Genomic DNA, 8,361 nt, shown 5'->3' with positions numbered 1-8,361 from the left:
TCCTGATAATTTACTCAGCCCCATGTCATCCAAGATGTTAATGCCTTTCTTTCTTCAGTTGAAAAGAAACTAAGGTTTTTGAGGAAAACATGCCAGGATTTCTCTCCATATAGTGAACTTCAACTTGTAAATTACTTCAAGGTATGTAAATAAGTAATATAGGGAATTATTACGATTATAACATAAAATGTGACCAGAATGATTGTGATATTGCTATTATATTTCATACTGGAGATAAACAAAATTTTTTTTCATGTGAACCACAGAGTATTCATGCATATTTATTGTTAATTTATTTATTTGTATTATGGCTTTAGGTAACAGGTATGTAAATAAGTAATATAGGGAATTATTACGATTATAACATAAAATGTGACCAGAATGATTGTGATATTCACCGTATTATATTTCACACTGGAGCCCATTATAAACAAAACTTTTTAGACCTCAAAAGGCATGTGCCACAGAGATATGTTCCTTTTTTCAGAGCAATGGCCTATGGGTTCAAAACTGAAAGAGTTTCAGCATGCACCATGATTTGAATGAGTTCAGACCCTGCTGGGGCTTGCAGCTTAGCTGGCTTTGTATTGTTGTTGTATAGCATTGTGTTTTCAATGCAAGTAATTACACCTCACTCTCTGAGGCTTACTCTATCCCCCTGTGCACATATTATAATGCGATACGTGCAAAAAACATTAGAAAAATGGCTTCAAATATTTAAAAGGTTCAGTCTGTTTATTAAGGTAAGCAAACAAACTGTTGGTATTAATATTAATAATACTTTTACCCTGACTATTAACATCAATCAATAACTTGTCAAGTATAGTTAAGCATAGTTTTGTTTTAGGTAGCAGAACACAAAATAACTTTAAAAACGATAGATCTGAGAAAATAGTTAGTATGCGTGTGATCAGGAGCTTTGCTGGGAGGTGATACTGGCCTCCAAAACGTCTCTTTTGTCGAAAGGTGAGGTATATGGACAGTAGGAAATGAAAAGCACTTTATTAGGAGAATTATCCCGCTGACCTTAGTGCAATGAGGAGGATTACATACGGCAAAGAGAGTAATCACGAACCCCTCTATCACCAGGGAAATAATTCACTGGCTCTCTCTCCCAATCCAAAGAAGTACAAAGCTCCTTATTTCTTGAGACGAGAACGCCGTCTTAATTGCTCCTCACAAATATAGTGACCTAATGCAGGGTATTAAAGAGTAAAACCATAATACCAACACACCAATCAGCCGATAGGTGAAGGTGTACTGCTTATCCACCCCAACAAGTGAAGGGAATATGTGACCCAGCAATAAACCCGATTATAAAAGGGCCTAGTCGAGCCCCCAGAGCAATACAAGACACAGGGCTTGGGAAAAGGAAACAGGCTCGGCTGCGTATACACCGGTGAGGAGGGTAAGCCAATGCAACGCCGGTGTCTTCAAACGGGGAGCTGCGAAGAGTCAAAGGTTAATAAAAGGGCATCTGGATGGGAAGATGAAGACATGGCAGCCAGAGGGATTAACCAGCTCACATATCAAAGAGCTTCCCAAGCAAAGGGGCTCAACACATGGATCAGCCAGGAAAATCTCTGCCTCCTTCACCGCAACGTGGGGTGAAAGGCCTCCGTCGCTCTCTCCGACTGTTTAAACATGGGGGTAAGTCAGTGTTTTTTTTGGTTTTTTTTCTGTTTTATCATGCCGTCTTTTGAAACTAGAAAAACTTTCTTTGCCCTCCATCACCATCTGGTCTGTCTATCTATACCGTTGCTTAATATTTCGGCACTTAGCAATGATTGATAATGGGGAAAAGAGTTCATACTGGTTATTTAAATTAATTTGTTAAGAAGATGATTTCGTTCAAAGCGGCTAACAAATTTGATAAAACCGAAGCAATTTAACATAAAGCAATTTAATATAAATACATATATAATATAAATACATTCATTCTTTCAGTTTTTACTGTTTTATGCAATAAAGAGATGTTATTCTTATTATTAAATAATGATTTTTTGGGGGGTCCTATAATTTTTTTGTTATTTTCTGCAAAAATGCATTTACAAAAAATGCCAAAAATCTTATTTGCACATACTTTATAAAAACCATACATGTTTGCATGACTAAGATTGAACAAATATCGAAAGATGAAGGATGGTGATGGACTGCAGTGCTCTAAAAATGACCTTTAATGTTTAAAATGTTGGTGCATATTGTGGCTACAAATGATACTCCAATTTAAGAGTGATCAGATTTATGATTTCTCCTAGCAACAGCACTAAACACCCTAACAACTACCAACAAAACCCTAGCAACCACTCACAACATTCAGCTTAGAACCGGGAAAACAAGTTACGCACAGACAATGACATCCAATTTTAATAACTGACATTTATGAAAATGCACAAATCGAAAATGTAATCTCATTAAAATATAAATTTTGATCAGATTAATTTGGATTTCGCCTACAACAGCAACAACCCAGAACACCCAATTCATTTTAATAGATCTCTGTGCAATCTGAGGTTGCAAAAATGTAACTGCATGTAGTTGCTGATCTTCAGCTTTATGAGATATTCCTACAGCAACTGCAAAGCTAAGAACATTTATGATAATTCTGAATATGTGTGTATTCTGTAAAGGAGGAATAAGGTGGAGAACAGCGAGAAAGACGCTTTCAAGGTGCATCTCACACGTCAGACACCTCTCCCTCCTACTGAGACAAATTCAGGAATATTTCATAACCTTGACACGTTTTTCATGTTATTGTTTTTCCGACGCTGCATCAATTATTCACGCTGATGACAAAAAGAGAAACAAACCGTGGCCCTGCAGGTCGCTCCGTCGAAGCATTTCAAGCTATTGCTACTCATCCAGTCAAACATTACATTATGTTCCTCTGCAGATCACTGGCACCAGGAAGTCCTCAGCGTCGCATTTACCGAAACACGCTTTTGATAGCACCCACAGGAGAAATAGATTTTGATCATAATGCTGTGCCTCATCTCTCAAATGCGGATATTCACGTATTATTACAAGCTGCGCATTTGAGACAGACGTGTAATCTGGAAACAAAATAAGGATTTGCTTTTCCCCCCATCTTTTTGTGAATGATTGTTTTCCTGCTTTCACTCCCCATATCAGTCAAGCAAATGCAATAACGCCGTGTTGTGCAGAGGGTCTTAGGTTGGGTGAGACTGAGCTCATAACATTTCATTTATCAGATGTTGGGAAACACACAGTGTACTGCATATTGGCTTAGGATGACCTGGTGTAGAGAAAAGCACGTTTCCATTGTAATAAAGAAAAATGGCCATTAAAGCTTGGTATTAGCTTGCCACGGTGACCAATATGTCCATGGATCATTTAGTGTGGCTCCTTTGTGAACGGTAATTTGAGACAGCCATGGCTAGTGCCCACTAGTGCTTTACAGATGAACAAACATTCCCGCCGTATATGTCATTGGTGTCTCATTAAAATAGCTGTTTCATGCACCCTCTTCAAAGACTCCAGTGCTCTGTTTCTCAATGCATTGTGCGTTCTGTAATGCAAGGAGTGGCTCGGCGACTGCCTGCTGTGCATAAATGACAGATCTAAAAAGGTGCTCTGATGCATGCATTCTCCTGTACAACTGCATTCTTCGAACACACCAGCCACCGCTTCTGACACATGAAACTGCGATGGCTGTTACATACTGTATGCTATACAAACCGGTATATATTTTTTCATCTCTTTTCCAAAAACGAGCATAGAAACATTATGGAAGTTGAAATGATATACTTCTTTCTTACAAACCTGCAGATTTTCATTTTACAAGCTGTTCGGACTCGCATTCTAGCGGCACCCATTCACTGCAGAGTGAATAGTCATTCTGGTGAGTAAATGATGGTAAATGGTGAGCAGTTTCATATCATCAAACTTCACTGGAATCAATGCATTTAGAGATCTAAATCGTCGCTTATGTGTTTCCGGGAGGGTTATTATGGTGCCTACGTAGGCAGCAGGCAGAGAGTTTGCACGCGGAGCTTAGCAGAGTTGCTATTTATGCCTAAGACACTGCATTAGTTTAAGGGGGTGGATTGGGCAGGTCTGTTAGAAGGGCTCATTAGAGATTCGACCTTCAGCATTACAGATTCTTTAGACCGTTTGCTTGCAGTGGGAGGACTCTTGCTCACTTGACCTTATCTGCTTCAAACACATTAAAAACTCTAGATTAGGGCAACAGTGTTGAGAAAGATACAGTGAATAATCCAGTACAACACATTTACGTAAGATAATACAGAAAGGAGATCAATTACAAAAGGCAGAAAAATTATGATGTATGACAGAGAACAAACCAAAGCATGAAGAGTAATGATACTATAGTGTAATAATGAGGAAGCAGCTATATAAAACATAAATAAACAGCATAATAATGCCTATACGCTTGCTGCAGATGAAATGAGTGTCTTATTAACTGTTGAAACGCATATGATTTGCATGCCAATGCAGTTGAAGAGCTGGGGGAGCTACAATGATTGCACATTCTTACTAACAGGTGTTACTAAAACAGATGTTTTTTAAAAGGTGTTCTATGTACACACATGGTTGTTGTTCACTTGTGTGCTATTTACGGTTTTAAAAGTCTGATTATGCAACATGTTTATGTACTAACGAGACTTTTTAGATGATGCCTACTGCCTACTGACCCAAGTCAAATTATGTTCTCCGTAGGAATGTTTTATTTTGCTCTTTCATCATCCCACAGGCAAACATTTTTAGTTTAAAAAAAGCTTTGTTCATGTCCCCAACACTAAATATAAACAATAACCCCTTTTTTTTAATAAAAATTCTTAGTTTATAATTATTTCACAATTCTGACTTTTTGTCTTGAATTTGAATTTTTATTCTGTGAATATAAAAATGTTTATGCTTTATTTGCTGACATATATATTTATATATATAATTTTATATATATATAAATTATGTGAATAAATATATATATATATATATAAATTTGTGAATAAAGGATAAAGGCATTTTATAGCTGATGAAAATAATCATAGTTCAATGCAATAAATATTAGCAACATGCTAACATCAACTCCACTGGAATCAAAAGACATAAGTGTGAGGGTTAGGATGCAAAAATAAATGCAAGAAGATGCAAAAATACATATGAAGTTTGCATAATCCCAGAGCTTGTGGGGACAAGCCAACGACATTATATAGCTGCAGAAACTCAGAATTCAATGCATGAAATACGCTATAGTTCTCCATAATGTGCCAGACTGCAATCCCTAAAGAGGAACGTTTCCTCCAGAACCTATGCGATAACGGAAAACGGTTTTATGATTATCATCATTCTCTGTTTCTCATCATGTGGGTTTAAACCTTATATAAGAATGATTAATAAATACAACTCTGTGAAGACGCTTACAAAACAACAAGTCTGACACGGAGACTTCAAAGCGTGATGTATTTTAATCATGTTGAGATGCTCGCTTGGTTCTCGCCTCCGGCTCAGGCAACCTCCCCAAACGGCCCTCTCCATTGTCTCTGCTTCACTGAGTCATGTGATGGGCGAGGTCCCTCCACGGTCCCACAAGTCTCTGCTGCTCTCTCAGAGATGACAGTCCAGAGAAGCACTTTTATGATGATTTATTTGAGCCAGTCACTGCTCAGTAATGGAAATTCATTTGCTGGAGTTCCTGATGCTCTGCAGGGGTAGAATGGAGGCTGCGGTGCTCATCTGTAGGCTCGGATAGTAGGAGACCACAGAGTGTTTGAAAGAACTGTCGAAACAATGCCTGGGGTACAGGAGATAAAGCTGGGGTCAGCTGAGTTTCACAGTGTTATTGATTACTACTAACATTCTTTTATTTTGTCTCTTTAAAACATTATCAGTAAAACATTAGAGGACCGATCTGAACAATATATATTTATGAAACAGTTAGTTCAAGACTTTGCTTTATGAATCATTTAACTTTTGTTCGAAAACGCTGATGTATTAAGGAATGAAACAAGTGACTGCTTTCAGAAAAAGATTTGCTTACATATATTCCGTCGGCCGAGCAATATAATAATTATGTAGTGTGCATTTTTGTTATTGTTAACTGAAACTAAGATTACTGAAATTATTTTTTATTCATTGAAATGAAACTGCAATAAAATGTAATTATTTCTTCAAAAACTTTAAATAAAAAATTTTGCAAGCTAATTGAAATAAAATTAATAAGTTTAAATACATAAATTAATTAATTATTCAGATTAAAATCATTACAAAGCATAAAATAAATGACAAAAGCGCATAAAAATGCCAAAAATGTAAAATGTTTAATTTTATATATATATATATATATATATATATATATATATATATATATATATATATATATATATATATATATATATATATGTATAAAAATATAAAAATGCATGTATTATATTCATGAAAAATATGTTTAATATATTTATACATAATATAAAATGCTTATTGTTAATTTTATATATATATATATATATATATATATATATATATATATATATATATATATATATATATATATATATATTTATGTAAACAATGTATATATAGAGAGAAAGAGAGAGAACAGAGATGTGAGTGAAGATGCAGTAAAAATTACTTTATTTGAAAAAAGCAAAGCCATTTTACAACAAGTTACTTTGATTTCATGAACAGAAAGTGCAGGAAGAAGTATTTATAAAATACTTTTAATTTAATGTAAGGTGTCATATCACCATGTAGTGTTTTAAGGTTTCATGTTCTCGTGCTTAAAGATTAATTAGCAAAATCTATTTTCGTATCCAGTGTCATGTTTGTCTTTGTTATATCTTAAATGAGTATGAAATCTGCATATGTGTGCGCTTGAATAAATGCATGAGACTGCTGCAATCAGCACTCTTGTGGCATCTGCTAGACCTCTCCTATGTTTATGATCAAGCGCAAACTGTGTATTTTTGTGTAAAAATGCCACTGGAACCCCATTTAATTTTCATCATCCATAAAAAATGCATGTATGACTTTCCATAGTCTTCAGAGATTCCCTGGATGGTTCTAATGGCTCTTTTTGGCTACAGCGGACCATACTCTCCATGAAGCCCGGCTTCCGTGCAGCCGACCCTCAGCAGTAATTCAATTCATTTCACTTGTCCATTAGTTCAACAGAGCAGCACATCTAAGGCTATTTTTCCTTTCCCAGGGTGCTGTGCTGCATGTAAACACAAAACAAAATCACAAAGAAACAAATGAATCTCCTGCCTTTAATACAACGCAACACAAACATTGACTTTATTTTCCCCCCCACAACGTATTTGCAAGATGTACGCTCCAATGACCCTTCCAGAGTGTCTTCACGGGGAGATAAACCTCCTCTCCAAACCCCTCTAGTGAAGTCATTCAGAACCAGTTAAATTCACTTCTCAAACCCTGCACCACTCTGTTTGACAGCCTACTATTTTTGCTTGCTTTCCCATTTCCAGTGAAATATGTATCTTAAAACTATCAATCATTGCATTGCAAAAATCCTTTTTAAAATGGGTATTGTTGTGTTGTCTTGCACAAATCTACTTAAAGGAGTAGTTTTCCTAAAAATAAACATTTGCTGAAAATTAACAAATATATACTGACGAGTTTTTACTGGAAGAGATTTGGAGAAATGTATAGCATCACTTGCTCACCAGTAGATCCTCTGCAGTGAATGGGTGCCGTCGGAATGTTAGAAACTGATAGGCTGGAGTGGTGTGGATTGCTTGTGGATTATTGCGATGTTTTAATCAGCTGTTTGGACTCTCATTCTGACGGCACCCATTTGCATCAGGGGAACCATTGTTTACAAGTGATGTAATGCTAAAGAAGAAGAAACAAACTCATCCATGTCTTGGACGGCCTGAGAGTCAGTAAATGCAGTATATTTGAAAAAAAAATTAACCTGTTGTCATAAAAATATGTATCTCTATGCACTTTTTGTGCAACACAATTTTATGTACCTTACAGCACATTTTGCCACAGTTCCAAAGAGAAATATCCACTGTGAAACATAAGTTTAATAAGTGAACCACATGTTTATTACATTTATATAGGTAAGTAGTGCTGTGTTTTTATTAAATCCAACACTAAACATATGCATAACTGATATAAGAAGGCATTTGTTGATGCAACCATGCAATTTAACTCACCAGAGAAAACCTACCACCTATGAAAACCCATGAATATGAAGCTGGACATGTTTGATGCTAACTTTTAAGAGCAACTTTTAAATCTCCCAGCATATTAATATTGTTTTGATATTCTTCAAGTAATTGTGTGCAAATTTCTTTTTATTAATCAAAAATATGTACATTTTTGTCAAATGCAATAAAAGGTGTCTGAGTT

The sequence above is a fragment of the Puntigrus tetrazona genome, chromosome 6, assembly GCF_018831695.1.
Source record: "Puntigrus tetrazona isolate hp1 chromosome 6, ASM1883169v1, whole genome shotgun sequence".
NCBI classification, from domain to species: Eukaryota; Metazoa; Chordata; class Actinopteri; order Cypriniformes; family Cyprinidae; genus Puntigrus; species Puntigrus tetrazona.
This window is presented reverse-complemented; position numbering follows the sequence as displayed.